General features: G+C 49.4%; 1 protein-coding gene across 1 annotated transcript in view; it reads right to left on the reverse strand.

The window, feature by feature from the left end:
- Window positions 1-15,688, reverse strand: part of KLHL29 (kelch like family member 29) — a gene marked incomplete at its 3' end in the record, with an annotated part of 307,756 nt that overhangs the window by 218,989 nt on the left and 73,079 nt on the right. Inside the window, exon 2 of the mRNA XM_079720794.1 lies at window positions 5,493-5,600. The remainder of the gene's footprint in view (window positions 1-5,492; window positions 5,601-15,688) is intronic.

Consider the following 15,688-nt stretch of genomic DNA (forward strand, 5'->3'; position numbering starts at 1 on the left):
AGCCTCTCTCACGGGCCTTGGAGGGCTCTTGGCAGACTGGCTACAATTCCCCACTGTGGGGTCGCCAGAATCGACGGCTCTGGCCTGGCACCTATGGGTAGGGAAGGGGGTCTGCAACCCTCTCTCCTGGGAGGCCTGATGGGGTGGGAGCTGGCTGCCCAGGGCCCAGCCAGAGAAAAGCAGGAAGCTTTCGGTTCTGCCTGTTTTCACCTCACTGAGTTCAGAAAGGATTGAAGGTGACTTAAAAGGAGACTGTGAGACAATGCAAATCAAAAGCAGGAGGGAGACAAACAAGTGTGCAGGGCATGCTGTCTCCATGAAAACACCCCTAGGAGGTCTCAAACGTTTGTCACAGGTGGATCACAGATTTGCCTCCAGGCTTGGCCGTGCCCCTGACCTTGGCCTCCTACTGGGAATTACCTGGGGAGTGTCACAGAAATACTAATGCCTGGGTCCTAGCCATAGAGATTTTGATCTAACTGATCTGGTGTGTAGCCTGGATATCAGAATTTTAAAAATTTCCCTAGGTGATCTTAATATGCAGCCAGGGTTGAGAGCTAGTGTTTAGACTTAGAAGAGGCAAACAAGGAGCTGATCTGTTAGGACATGATCCAACATGAGATACTGTGATGATGGCTCAGGAGGAGATGCCTATGCTGAAATCAGAGGCACTGATTTCAGGTCCCAGCAAAGGAGTCACAGTGACAGGATGGACATTAACTGCCACAAAATCCTAAATGTGACCATATCTACATGCTCCATAGGAAAATAAGATCTTCTAACAGCCCGTAGGGTTCATGTAAAATCATTTTGGGGTGGGGTGAGATGAACAGGGTTGACAGAGTGCTATTGCCATGGTACCCAGCTTTCAGAAGCCTTGACCCAGGGGGTAGATTTTAGAATAGCTGAAAGAGTAGATAAATTACATATCATACAGCAATTTTGTTTTGCCAAATCTCCATAACCTCCATCCCAAATCCTCAGGGCTTAGAATCCAGGAATTTGGTAACACCTTTGAGTTGAGAGTATTGGTTAAAGCTTTAAGATACACAGATGCCCATCCTCATGAGAACAATGCAATTAGAAGGTCTGGGGTAAGAACCCAGGCATCTGTATTTTTTAAATCTCTCCAGGTGACTGCCGTGTTCTCTGAGGCCTGAGCACTGCTGGCCCAGGTAATGTCATTTTACCTCTGAACCTGTCTACCTTCTCCTGGGAGCTAGGAAGGTCAGTGGGTGGGTGGTTATTCTACATTTAAAGCAGAGGAGATGGAGGCTCAGAAAGCTGTATGGGGCTTGCCTGGCATTAGTGGTGGATTTGGGATGAGAGCCCAGTGGCCCGTCTCTCAGTCCAGCGTCCCTTTTACCACACTGCCTGTGAGGTCATCTGTCCTGCAGTCCTGTGACCTCTGAACTGAATAAGATCATCTGATCTCATGATGGGGAGATAAAAGAATGGTCCCAGGGCTTCCCTGGTGGTGCAGTGGTTGAGAGTCCGCCTGCCGATGCAGGGGACATGGGTTCGTGCCCTGGTCTGGGAAGATCCCACATGCCGTGGAGCGGCTGGGCCCGTGAGCCATGGCCGCTGAGCCTGCGCATCCGGAGCCTGTGCTCTGCAACGGGAGAGGCCACAACAGTGAGAGGCCCGCGTACCGAAAAAAAAAAAAAAAAAAGAACGGTCCCTGTCCTCCAGAAGCTCATGGTCCAGGAAAGAGGATGAGAGGCTCAAGACAAAGGAGACAGAGGTTCACAGCCTAGGGAGAGGCGAGGGTTGAGGTATCCCTAAAGGCTTCATAGCAATGAGGTGGCTTCTTTTGGCCAGGTCAAGTCTGAGATGCAATCAGACCGGTGGGTAATGGATTCTCGGAACTCTGGAGAAGTGGTCAGGACCTTAGGACAGAGGTGCTTCCTGAGGATCAAGCCCTGCGGACAGCTGAGGCAGAGGGAGTAGAGGTATTGCTGAGAGACAGTAAAGCTGAGGGAGACCCGGTAGCACAAACACCTTCATTTACAGGCAGAAGCAGGAAGAGGGGCTGGAGCGGCCAGAAAGACAGAGAGATGCAGCCCACCCAAGCCGAGGGTGGGAGGCTCCATGTCTACATGAAACTAGTACGGAGGTCTTTTGCTGACCCTGAGGAGGACAGGGTTGGCTGGTGGTCTTGAGGACAGTGGGGAAGGCAGGGAACAGTTGCGAGGACCGGAAAGGGAATGGACCAGTGATGCATGAAGGATGCCTGGGCAGCACTGAGGGTTTGGCTAAGGCTCTGCTGAAGGATCTGTGCTCAAGCCCCCTGGCGTGATTACATGGCCCCCTCAGGCATCTGAGGGCCCAGAGGCCCAGGGGAGGTAGGGGCTGTGGAAGTTACCAGGGCAGGCCAGGACAGGCAGCAAGAACCAAGGACAAGTGGGTGACAGCTTGGATGTGCTGGTGAAAGCGGCACTAAAGTGCCAGCCCACAGGGCCATCCTCAGGGTGGAAGCCAAAGGGGGATCAGAAAGAGAAGGAGGGAGGAGGGGCCAGGGGTCCAAGGAAGCAAGGCTGTGAAGAGCGAGGGAGTGCAGAAAGGCGCAGGATGTGTGTGGTCAGCAAGGGCACCTTTGGGATGGCTTTGCCGGGTGAAGCTGCTGTGAGTGCAAAAGTCCAGGGCACAGCACAAGGTGTCCTCTAATGGCACAGCTCCAGGTCCCATTAGTTCTGGAGACATTTGTAATGTCCTCCCAGGATGCAGGGCACCCAGGGGGACTAGGGGCCTGGATAGGCAGCACTGAGACAGTCCCAGGATGAAGGCTTGGGGATGCTGCACAGGGGCATCCCCCGCACCCATGGGGCTCGGCACTGGCCCTTCATCACCTCTGAGGCTAGGTGTCTGTTAATGCCATTCTTGGCTCAGTCTTCAGTTCTGCACGAACCAGGTCCTCAGCTTTACCCCTTAACTCTTCAGCCCCACCCTGGCCACGGTCGCACACTGCAGTGCTGGCATCGGATTTCCCTCCTGCTGGCTGGTCCTAGTACCATGCTCTTGGTTACACAGAGGATGCTCATCAAGCCACGGACAAGCAGAGAGCAGCCCTCCATGCTCTGCATCTGAGCAGATCCCGCTTTGTAGCAGGATTCATGGAGCCCAGTGACCTGGCCCAATTTCCACAGGAAAGTGATAGCTCTTCCACTGGTTACCAGGGGTCAAAGCAGGCCGTGGAAGCTTCCTATCTTCTTGGGAATCTGTGGGAGTCCTGCACGTGAGGGAAACATATAACCCAGCTCCAGGCCATATGCTATGGTGGTGCTCCCAGGAAAGGCTGTGGGTGTGTGTGCGGTGAGTATTTATTGAAAGCCTTGGCAGGCGCTGGGTGGGGTGGTGGAAGGGAGCACAGAGAGAATCAATGATTATCCTCCAGGGACTGGCCAGGAGGTAGGGAAGACCGCCATGAGTTCACAGTGAGAAGACCAGTCTGGTGGGCACAGAGATTTAAGGCCCACAAGGGGTGTATCCTATCAGATATGCCTGGTGAGATAACCTTCAAGTCCCTCCCGATCCTAAAATACATGCTTCTCAAAGGTTGGGATGAACAAGAGCCATGTGTCACCCTGCATCAGAGGTAGGGAATAGAAGACCCCAAAATAAAGGCCATTAAACCTATTGCCCTGGGTCTCTCTACCCGCTTCACCTCAGCCACACTCACACTCACACTCTAAAACTTGAAGGCGTATTCTTGGAAAGCTGACTTCTGTGAAGAGAATCTCCTGAATCTTTTCTCAGACACTTAACTCCACCTTTGCGCCCTCCAAGAGCTGAGAATTCCACGGTCACCAAATCCAAGCTTAACTGTCTAGTTTTCCAACTCCCCTCCTCTGGCCCGACAATCACAGAAGCAAAGCATTCCCTAGTGTCCAGGATGAGTAGCCGGACAGCTGGCCAGCCAGTCAGTGATGTCCTTAGGAGCATGCCAACTGCCTAACAACTCTCAAGGTCAGGAGCCCATCTGTCCCCACTGGCCGCCCCTACTGACTGCTGGGTGGCAGCAGGCTGGATGCGCATGGATGTTTCTTCTATTTCGGTAGCTGATTCAGGCCCAGCCTGGAGCCTCCTTATGCCTCCTGCTGATAACCCAGTCTGCCTGCAACTCAGGATCCCTTCCCTTTGTGCGAGGGCTCTGGGAGTGCAGCGCATCCCCAACTCCATTGTCTCTGAGTCCAAAGAGAAAGCTCTCTGACCAGCAGACAATCAAGACATGGCAGGAACCTTGTTGGTCAGCTGCTGAGACCCCTGCTGCGGAAGGAAGCTGGAGTCCAGGCTACAGGCTGGCCCCAGGCAGAGCCCCTGAGGCTCCTGGTCAGAGGGCACCAGGGCATAGGCCTGCTGAGAACGCAGCATCTGAGCTCGCCCAGCACCAGCCCTAGGAGTGATGCAGAGGTGGCTTCGGCCCATGGACTTCTAAAGGCTCAAGTGCCATCAAGACATGCTAGCCTGGGCCAGCTCAGCTTCAAGTGTCCTGAATCCCGGGGCCTACACCTCCAACTCCCACCTTCATTCCAGGCCCAGCTCTCTGATTTGTTTCATCAGACTCTGCCCTCACAGGGTTAGGCCATGTTCCCCCCACCTCTCCTGGCTGCCTGGTCTTCCTGATCTAGGTTCCTGAATCAAAATTTTAAGGCTGACCTCTATAAATTTAATCCAAGGAAATAATCAAATGACTATGCAAAGACATATATGCAAAAATGTTTGTTATAGTACTGTCTGTAAGAGTGAAATATTAAAAATACACTAGATCTCCATTATTAAGGCATTGGTTAAGTAAACTGTGTGGCTTATTATAACCATACAATATGAAGCCTTTAAAAATGCTACAGAATTGTATTTACTGACATAAAAAGGTACCTGCAACATATTGTGAAGTCAAAATAATGGATTACCAACTAGTACATACAGTGTGACCTCATCTGTGTTGTACATGTGTGTGTGTACACTTTATGTATATGCTTAGGAAAATATCCTGGAAAAGGACACTAAAATGGTTATTTCTCAGGATTATAATTATAAGTAATTTATATAATTTTAGGTGCTATCTTTTAAAATATTTTTACATTGAACAAATAATATATTATTATTTGTTTTAATATTAATAATATCAATAATATTTTAATGATATTTAATAATACTATTAATAATAACAAGAAAAGTTAAATTACAAAAGAAGAATTGCAGTTTTTAAGGAGCTAAGTAGTCACCTAGCTGCTGGCCACCCCCAGATCCAACCTCCTGGAGGACCAGAGCCCCAAGTGAGTGAATAAGAGTGACAGCCATGCCCGTGTGTTGATTCCAGAAGGGTGGGGCCCAGCTGGCTTAGCTTGGCTCTGGTTACCAGTTAATCCCACGTCTATGGTAAAAATCTCACTGACCAAAAGGGTGAGAGGACCAGCTACATTTACCTTACTTCCCCGAGGAAATCAGTGGTAGAGAAGATGACTTTCTGATTTCCAGGCGAGCTGACCTACCTTGCACCGTCCGTCTCTGGCAAGCTCAGGATTCGTTCCCAGGATGCAAAATCCTCGACGACCACCAACGCTTAGCACAGCGTGAGCATCACCAGGAGGCCAGGCCGTCTAAAAAGAGACAGAAGAGTGGGGTTGGGGTGGGGAAAAGGTATCATCTTTTGCAAAAAGATCTCTTTGGAATTCCAGCATCTTAGATGGTCCCCAACTTAAGTGGAAGCTTGTCCCTATCTTGGATTTCCCGGTGTGGATGATATCACACAGGCCATGCCCAAACTCTGCCCCGGCACACCAAGATAAGGGGATCCCAGTGGGCAGCAGAGAACCCCAAGGGGTAGACGCTAGATCTCACCCCTCCATCCCCCAAACACAGAAAGCCCTAATCCCCATGGTAGATCCATGAACACTCAATAAGAGAGAGAATAATGGCATTCCCTTCCATCTAATCCAAACCAAGAAATTCCAGAGATGGGGAAAAGTAAGAAATGTATGTCTTCTTTCATGCTGAAAAGAGCACAGGACACAAACTCTAGAACTACAAAAGCACATCATTACTTTTAGACAATGGACAAGAAGACCTTGAGGAGGCAAAGGATGGGTTCCCTGGAGAGAAGGTTTTTAAAAAAAATATGGATTTACTACCTCGTAGAGAGAGGCTATAGAATATGGGGAGGCAGGGCTATCCCTAGTTCCCTCTTTCAAATATAATATACGTGAAAGCCATCTTCACGACAGGAAATGGCATCCTCCACTGCAAAAAACGCATGACTGTCATTACCTGGGAATTGGTATCTTTTTCTAAACTGAATATATCATTACCAATTGATTTTCCCTTTTCCTCTTAGCACTCCAGAGTCCTGGATAGCAGGGAGAAATCTTTAATGTGATATGAAGGATGTGGACAGGTAAATAAGTTATTGTAAACTAATTCCACCTTATGAGGAGCTTCTCTCTGACGATGCAACGGGTCTTTCTCGGAGCTTCTCAACTCAAGCTTTTTCAGCTGCTGCTGACAGACACACACGGGCCATATCAAATAGCCATTTTAAAGCTGAAGGTGGCAAAAATATCATTTTTCCCAAGGATAGCGTGTTCCCTTTACGATTATGAAATAACCTCAGTGGGGAAGCAAAGTAAGCCAAGGTCACCATTTAATTTTGATACCAAAGTCATGAGTACATTTCCTCTACCAAGCTTATGTGAAGCAGACAGTTAAATCGATCTTTTTGGCCACAAAATATTGACAGTACTGGTGATAATAAACGATCGACGTATTTCTGGGAAAGAGCCTCGGCAGATATGTGTCGGTGAAGAGAGAGGTCTAGGGGACAGTGGTCAGTCCGTTTTTAGGTTCTTGAGGATCTCATTCATTTAATTACCCATTCATTCATTCAATACATATTAAGGGCATCCCCCTTATGTGTCAGGCAGTGTCTAGGCTCTGGGAATACAAGTGAACAAAACAGGAAGAAAAATTCCTGCCCTCATAGAGCTCATCTTCTAGTGGATGGAAACACAGAACAAACAATAACCTTAGAAATAAGTACACATTGTACAACATATTAGAAGGTTGTCGGGACTATTTATCAGAGAAGCAGCAGAGCAGAAGATGACTGTGGGAGATTGTGGTGCAGTTTAGAGGGGGGGGTCGGGGTACTAAGCCTCACGAGAGGATGGCATTCGAGCACGCTGGAAGCTGATATGGGCCTGGGTTGTGCAGGTGTCCGGGGAGAGCATTCAGGGCAGAGGGAAGAGCCAGTGCAAATGTCCCGGGGGGAGCGTGACTGTTGTGTTCCTGGATCCGCAGCTGTGGCTGGACACGGGAGACTATAGGACATTAAGCTGGAGAGGTGAGAATTCAGTTAGCATGGGGCCTTGCAGGCCACTGTAAAGGCTACTAACTAATTGAGAGCCCAAGACCCTGGCCAGCAAGCCTTAGAAAGAGCTCTCCCTCTCTGAGACAGACCTCTTGGTTGCCAATGTCAGGTTAATCCACTACCCTTTTCTGCAACCCAGATGGCTCGACTCTCCGGGTTGTGCCAGACAAATACAGCCCAGCCCAGACAGGAGGGGGGTGGGGAGTGCAGGGGGGCAGCCACCAGCGCTGTCTAAACTGTTCTGATGACAATGGCTTCGTCCTTCCTCCTTTGTGGTCTCCACAGGCCACTTCTAGAGGAGATAACCGAAACAAAGTTCCGAACAAAAATAACCCACATGCAAAGCTGAGTTCTCTGGTCCTGTTCCCTAATGTGCTTATGCAAAGATCCTAACGTGAGCTGACGTGTGAGACATCACAGGCTGTGCTGGGCATCTTCTGTTCGCTCCTCCAGGTCAGCTTTCCATCCGGTTCTGTGTCCTTGGAGGCTCACCCGGCCGGCAGAGAGGGTGTCACTCCAGCTCTGAGACCCTGCAACTTCCAGTTACATTCAGCCAATGCAGACACCAGCAGGAGACCAGGGATTGGGTGTTTATTCCCAATTTCCTGCCTCCTTGCTTGTCTTCATGGGATGGCTGTGACTCTCTACTGAAGGTCGTGGCTCTGGTTGGTGTTGGGTTCCATACAGTTAGTTCTCTCTCTGCCACCTTTGTGAACAGTCCTTTCATTGAACTCTCTTCAAATTACACATTTGAATGTGTCTGTTTCCTGTCAAGACCCTAATGAATACATTCTCAGAGATGGTTAGAAGCAGGACTTTGGAATCAGACATCCGAATTAGAATTCTAACATGGCCCTTAGTTTTGTGACACCGGCTAAATTATTTAATTTCTATGAACTCTTGTTTCCCATTATTAATGTATCATAGAAACTGGTACATAATTATCATCCTCAGCAAAAGCATCAGCATCAGCATCTCACTACTGCCATCATCCACTCATAGTCCCAGGGCAAGTCACACCTCCTTCACGACATCTCTGCCCACCTCAACCAGATGCTCCTTCCTTGAGGGGTTTCTAGCTGTTCTTAGCTCATATTTGCTATTAGTTTATGCCTCAGTAATTTCATCTCTTTCCTCTTCTTGCTCTGCTTTCTCCCACCCAACCTCTACTCCTTGTATTCAAACCCTGAGCATCCTGAGAACAGACATTATCTTAATATCTGAATCTCTGGCCCATAACACCCATCACATGGGGGTGTACAGAGACCCTTCATTCAGTACCTTTTCTTCTTGGGAGGCCTATAAGCTACATCCATCAACCGAAACACATTCTACTCTAATGAGATGCATGGTATTTTAAGTGATTTTAAAATAAATGACTTGAAACTGATTTCTAGTAATAATTTCATTCCCATGATAACACTGTAAAACCTTAAGTTTCCAAAGATCTTGGCCTGGGAAAATGAATCTCAGGAAAGAACCCGGGAAATCACAGGGAGGTAGGTGTGGTTTTCCAACCCCAGGGGAGATGAAGGTACTACCTCTGGAGCTGACCTTTGACATCTCTGGTCAAACTGACCCTTTCTCTTCCACTAATCTCATCATCAAAGGGCAGCTTCCAGGCTTACGGAAAATAAAATTTAAAAAGCCAAAGGCTGAGGGACTTTTTTTACTTTAGTTTAAAAAATACCATAGGTAGTAAGTCAATGCCTGTGAAATTGGTCTTAAGTCCTTCATCTTCTCAAGGCCTTTAAGAGATGCTAATTGAATTTGACACAGCATAAAGGCCCATATGAAAGCAGGACACATGAATAGGCTGTTTGGGTTACATAACTGCCTAAATGCTGGGAGATCCTCAGAATTAAACTCAAAGAAATTTTTGAGATCCATTCTAACTCTAGATTTACAAATAAAGATGGTTCCTGACATGAACCAAATTGATAGCCAAGAGAATAATAAACAAGGGCCCCAGGATTTTTTTTACTTCCCTATAAAAGATATCAATTTTTTGGAGAGAAACTGCCTTAAGAGAGGAAAAACCAATTAGGGAGTCTCCCGTTTGATGCAGGATCAGAGAGCAGCCCTGCCTGGGTCTCGACCATGCTACCCAATTATGATTCCAGCGCCTGGGTAGCTCACTACCCCTCAGCCAACTAGGAAACAAGGATTCTGCCTTCCTTAGAAGGAAGAAAAAAAGCAAAGGAACTGGAGGCTGTAAACTATAGCAAGGAAACCCGCTCCCACAGCCACCCTCCTGCCAGCCCAGGTGCAGGATTCTCTGGCACCCCTGGCACAGGCTTGGATGTCTGCTCTGAACGTATCCTGCAAGGGGAACTCTCATTCACATTCTCCTTCTTTTAAGAAGAGAGAAAACCAGGCCATCCATTAATAACATCAACCATGGGTTCACCAAAGCTTGCAGGCATGTTGCCAACCCCAAAATAAACACTCTCTCTGAGGTTTATCCATCAGGTCCTCGACAGTTCACGGACCAAGGGGTCCGGAAGGCACTGCTTTTAAAAGGGGAGAATTAAGATGCAAAGACGGAGCACAAGCCGGTTACGAGAGCCCACCCAGCACAATGCTCAGGCTTCTTCCTTCCATTAAGGAGCCAGAATTGGCCACTGATGAGATCCATTACATATTCTCCACGATAGGGATGCACCACCTGGCAAGCTTTTCTACGGGCATGTGTTCTTCAAAGAAAGATAGGATCTTCAGAGGCCATGACTCCTGACTGAGGGAATAATAATAATATTTTCATAACGTCTGATGTTGACAAAGCCTAGCCGTTCACAGTTTCTCATTTACCTTTCTAACAAGCTTGTGAATACTTTACAATGAGTATTCCCATTTTATAGACGAGGAAACTGAGGCTCATGGACAATAAGATTTACCTAAAGTCACATAGCAAGTGAAAGTGGGAGGGAGCTGGAAGTGGAGCTCTGGATTTGTGCCTCCATCCCACGTCTCTGCTCTGGATTTCGGCCCCCTCGTTCCTGGGATCCCAATCAGCGAGGAGCTTAGCACTGTTCTGTGTTTTCTCTGCAGTCACCACCCTGGGCTGAATAAAAGCACGGGTGTCGGTGGACGTCCGCATTCCAGTCAGGTCCTGGTGAGTCCAAACTAACCCTACAACCCGACTGGCTGTCCTCCCCACCACCACTGCCCACTTCTCGGCAGCTCGCAGATGCCCCGGAGGTGGTCAGGTTCCCAAGTGACCCCCTGACCCTGAGCAGAGCCTCTCACAGCAGAGAAGCCCAGATGGCCCCAGCCCCTACTGCAGACCTCTGTCGGCAGGGCCACAGCTCACCCAGGTTCTTTTTTTTTTTTTGCGATACACGGGCCTCTCACTGTTGTGGCCTCTCACTGTTGTGGCCTCTCCCGTTGCAGAGCACAGGCTCTGGACGCACAGGCTCAGCGGCCATGGCTCACGGGCCCAGCCGCTCTGCGGCATGTGGGATCTTCCCGGACTGGGGCACGAACCTGTGTCCCCTGCATCCGCAGGCGGACCCTCAACCACTGCACCACCATGGAAGCCCCACCCAGGTTCTTCGTTCCTGTTAACTCGGTGTTTCCCAACACCGTTTTCATCATCACCCCCCACCCCAAGAGAAAAATTACGTGAAATTCTTTCCAGCGAGAGAAATTCAATTCTAAGGAGTAGGATTCTGATGGGTAGGGTGGAGCTTTGGTGGGTCAAAACCACGGCACTGAGGTTTTCTTGCAGCTTCCCTGCTCCACCAATCCATGTCCCCCCCGCCTGCCTGAGCCTGCGTGCCTTCGGGACCGACCTTCCTCCACAGCTGCTACTGCCGGACCCTCATCTCGGGGCCCACGGCACTGCTCGGAACAGTTCTCTCCAGTCTCTGCTATGGCTGCCTGGGGTGAGGCCTCCCCATCTCTCACCTGGCTCACAGCCCTGCTACTGCTAAGGGGTGGTGCTCAACCCCAGAATGGGTCAAGTGACTCCCTGGCCAGAGTCCCTCTGTGGCAGGGGCCCCAAGAACCCAGGCCAGTCTGGACTCTTCCCAGTGTCCTGCCACGTCCAGCCTCCTGCCCCAGACAGCCCCAGCTCTCCTGCACTTCTGTGATCAGACACACACCTGCTCTTGCTTCCTGGACCTCCTCCCGCTGCCTTCACCCCTTCTCCTCCTGAAAACTCCTCTCCAGAAGTTTTTCTGCACTCTCCGGAGTGCAGACACTCCTGGGCGAATCCCTGGAGAATATCAAGATAAGAACACAGTGTCACCAAAGAAGGCTTCACAGTGGCCCATCTCCTGGTTCCGCTCGGCTGGCCTGGGCGAGGAGAATGGGGAGATAAGCACGACGGGGTGCCCGTGGCCTGACTGGATCCTAAGTTTTGCCACGACAGGGCTCTGCCAGAAACCTAGGCTGAAAGGTTTCAGAAAGAAAAGGTTGCAAATCAGCTCCCCCCACACAAACTCTTTTCTTGTTGCAAGGCAGACCCACTTCAATTAACTAGGAATCCACCAACTCAGCCCCACCACTCAGAGCCCCCCACAAATTTACAGAGGCTTTCCTGTCACTGGATCCAGAACTGGGAAGACCTTGCATTCCCTGAGGGCTGCAGGCTGGAGAGAAGGGCAGAGGCTCCGGCAAATCTGTTACATCCACTCGCCCATGGCGGCAGGAAGATGTGGGCAGGGCGTGCAGCACCTGGCACGTAGTAGATGCTCAGTAAGGCTCTGCCGAAGGAAGGAAACCGCCTCCAAGACTCAACTCACTTTCTACAGTTTTGCTTCGAACATTTGGACATTCACACCACAGCCGCATGATTGGAATACAAACCAGTTAAAAAAAAAAAATCAGACATTGCTTCCAGATTTTGCTCTTATAAACAGGCCTGCATCCTCCCTTTAAATTGTAATAATTCCTTCCCAGATGTTGCTTCTCCTTCAGACCCGTAAATTTAAGCTTTTAATGATGACGCTTCACATTTGCCTGGTGCCATGGGCTCTTTGGAGTGTTTCTGCATCTTCTTTCCCTCATTAGATGGCCACGCGGACCCCAGGAGAGGCAGGACAGGGGTCGGCATCCCTAATTCACCGACAGGAAGGCCAGCTGCTGATGCTGCGGAGCTGGATTGCTGTGGGTATGGGTGTCGCTCTCCTTCCTGGTGCCGAGAGCCACGGTACCTTCCTCTCCAGTGCCGTCCAGGTGGCCATGTGGGTGGGGCATCTGTGGAGTCTCCACCGCCAAGACCATGCTGCCCACTTAAAACTCTGACTCAGATGTGAACAAGTCTTTTCCCTTGGTTCTCCCTGCACTCCTGGGGCCAGGCTATAACATTTGGATAAGACTTATCTAGGGTCTTGGGGAGTAAAACAGAACAATACGCCAGGAGGGGTGAGAGCAGTGGAAGGAGGAAGTAGAACGTGACCTGATAAGCTGGCGCCCCAGCTGGTCTCCAGGAGGTTCCATCCTGGCTCCATGGGGCAGCCCCCATCTTAGCATTGAGCACACTGGAATTCACAGCCAGGCAAGAGCCCACCTCAAGTCTGGACCCACAAGTAGAGCCCAGAGAGACTAGGACTTCCCTCTTCCCTCTCCCCTTCCCCGTTCCAATTTCTTCTCTGAGGCTGTCCCTTTCCTGGTGACAGACCCTGGGGCTGTTTGCCTCGATTCTTAAGGGGAGCCTTTGACCTGTGTCCCAGGCACTCAGTTAGCTACCACATCGGTCCTCTATGGGGCCCACAGCTGTACATGTCAGGGGGTGGGAGACAGCCGTGGGGACAGGAGAGACAACTACCAAACAAGATCATGGATCCAGCGTCTGCTCACTGTCAGGGTCTGGACCGAGCCAGGTCCGGCTGATACCTCAGCTGCCAGGGCTCAGGGTTGCTCGGCATCCCATGCCCCTTTGGTCCTTGGCCTCTTGACAGCTTTAGAGAGAAGTGATGGGGAAAATGCGGCTTCACAGAGTAAAACAAGGTGGGCTTTTAGACTCGGTGGGTTTTTGGTCTCCCCAGGGAGTTGCAGAGAGGTTTGGAAACCCCTCCTCCCAAGTCTGAACCTTGCAGCCTCGCTCCATGGCACAATCAGAGCTTCACCTTGGATTTTCATCTTAGTCCCTGACACACCTGGGTGGGGGTCAAGAGCATGGAAGATTGATAATCTCAGAGACCTGGGTCTAAATCTCTAAGTTTAATGGCAGACCCTCCATGCCACTCCCACCCCTGCCTCAGTCTCCTCCTCTGTACAATGGGGATGGTATTTCTGAACATCCATGTTTGTTCTGAGAGTTAAATGTTTGGGTGTAAGAAAGGCACTTGGCATAGCCCATGGCACATACTAACTGGTGGCTGTGACATTATCATTATAGCCTGCCAACTGAAGCACAGAATAGGTATGCCTGAAGTACCTACAGCGCCATGGGGAAGGTGGGGGCCTTCTTTCCCACCGCCTCTCCACAGAAGTGAGCACGCAGAGGACAAATGAATGGGGAGGGATCTTCCTTGGGGGCTAGTTGACCAATGGGCTGACCGTGTGTGTAGTTGTCCTGGGTCTATCCGACACTAGTCAGTTACCACTTCCTGCCCTCTGCAGCTAACCTCCCTGAATTTCCCTCAAGGGGACACTTTCAGCCTTTAACAGCCCCTCCCTTCCTCCTCCCCAGCAACTGCTAAACTCCAGGCCTGAGGGCAGATGCTTTCATGGCTTCTACCCCTCTCCTCTGAATCCAAGCCATAGGGCCAGCGGCTGAAAGCCCCTTCCCAGCCCCAAGTGGGTCTGAGAGGCATTACTTCCTCACCCAGTAGAAAACTATTTTATTTGAATAGATCTGAGGCTGTTTCTCAGAGAGAAAAAAAAAAATTGTGAAAGAAAAGTCTTTGGAGATTACAGTACTTTTTACCCAGATATGATGAGTTATCCATTTAAAAATAAACCACAGACAGGCAAGTTTCTCCATACCCAGGCAGAAAGCAGTCATTACCAGGAATTTCTGTAATGTAAGTTCTCTGCTTTTCTTGGCCAATATAGAAACAGCCTAGGAACTGAAAATAGAATTAGAAGCTAATTCTGTTTTCCTGGTCTCTACCAAAGTATGCAGGCTAGTGGCTTGATCACACCAGAGCTTCACGTTCCATCTGAAAAAACATGGAACCACGGGCTCACCAACCTCACGGCAATTCTGCAAACTAACCCAGCACCCAAGGAGTCCGGCCAGAGCCCACAACAGTCAATACGAATGCACCAAATCACTGGGCCACAGCCTGGCATGGCTTGATGTCCAGATATGGGCAGGAAACCAAAGGCAAGACCAGTGAGTGACAAGCTCAAGGTCACACAGCTGATTAGCAGGAGAGCTGGGACCACAAAGCCGGCTTCCAAACACTCTGGCTGCTGCCCTTTCCCACCCACTCATCTCTCTCCTGAAGATTCCAGGAAAGTCCCCTAGAAAGGTTAAGCAACTTACCCCAACCCAGTTTTCCTTCCTGCAGAAAGTCCCCCTGTCTTCGCTCTCCTTTCCAGTGAGCAGTAAATCAAATATTCCCTGCTGCATTACTTTTCAAGCTCGATGTTTCTAAATCCAAAGACATCTATAAATAATACATACTCATTTATATGTACATTTAAAAGATAAAAAAAAAAAGCCATAACAAAGATACCTGTAGATTCTCCTGAATACTAATGGGCTACTTAAAACACAGTGGAAGCAAATGGCTAATGAACACAGGTACCCTCGTACATGAACTTCCCTCCACTCCACCTCGGGCCCATACCCAGCTGGGGAGCCTCTGTTCTGAACCCACTCATTCACTGCTTCTCTCCCACGGTCACATTTAGCCATCTGCTGCTTCTTTTATATGTGGGACTGTGTAGTTTTTTTTTTTTTTTTCCTCTTCAGTTTTATATGAAACATTTAGCAATGAAGTAGCAAATAAAAATACTACATATCATCTAGAATTCATATAAAATTGTGGTTGGCTTTAACGCGTCTAAAGGTTGATAAAAAGAAACACATAGATGTTTCTTAACGGCTTGTTTATATTTTATTACATACGATACACATCTCACTCCATTGAGAAAATTTAGAACTTGATGTGGTTCTCTCTGTCACAAGCAGGCATGGCAAAGATTACCACATCTAGAGAACATTTTTCCCTTGGAACACATGGTACTCGCCTTGCAATTACCCCAGCAGACAGAAATGGCGCAAATAATCCTATAGCGTTCACATAAATCTTTGGAAGGAGGGGTTTTTCCCCCACAGTGTTGTCTGGCTACCCCATCCTCCACCCTGCAGGGCATCTCTGCTCTTCACTCCAGACTGAGGATGTGGCTGGAGCACCATCA

The sequence above is a fragment of the Hyperoodon ampullatus genome (assembly GCF_949752795.1).
Source record: "Hyperoodon ampullatus genome assembly, chromosome: 15".
Classification (NCBI taxonomy): domain Eukaryota; kingdom Metazoa; phylum Chordata; class Mammalia; order Artiodactyla; family Ziphiidae; genus Hyperoodon; species Hyperoodon ampullatus.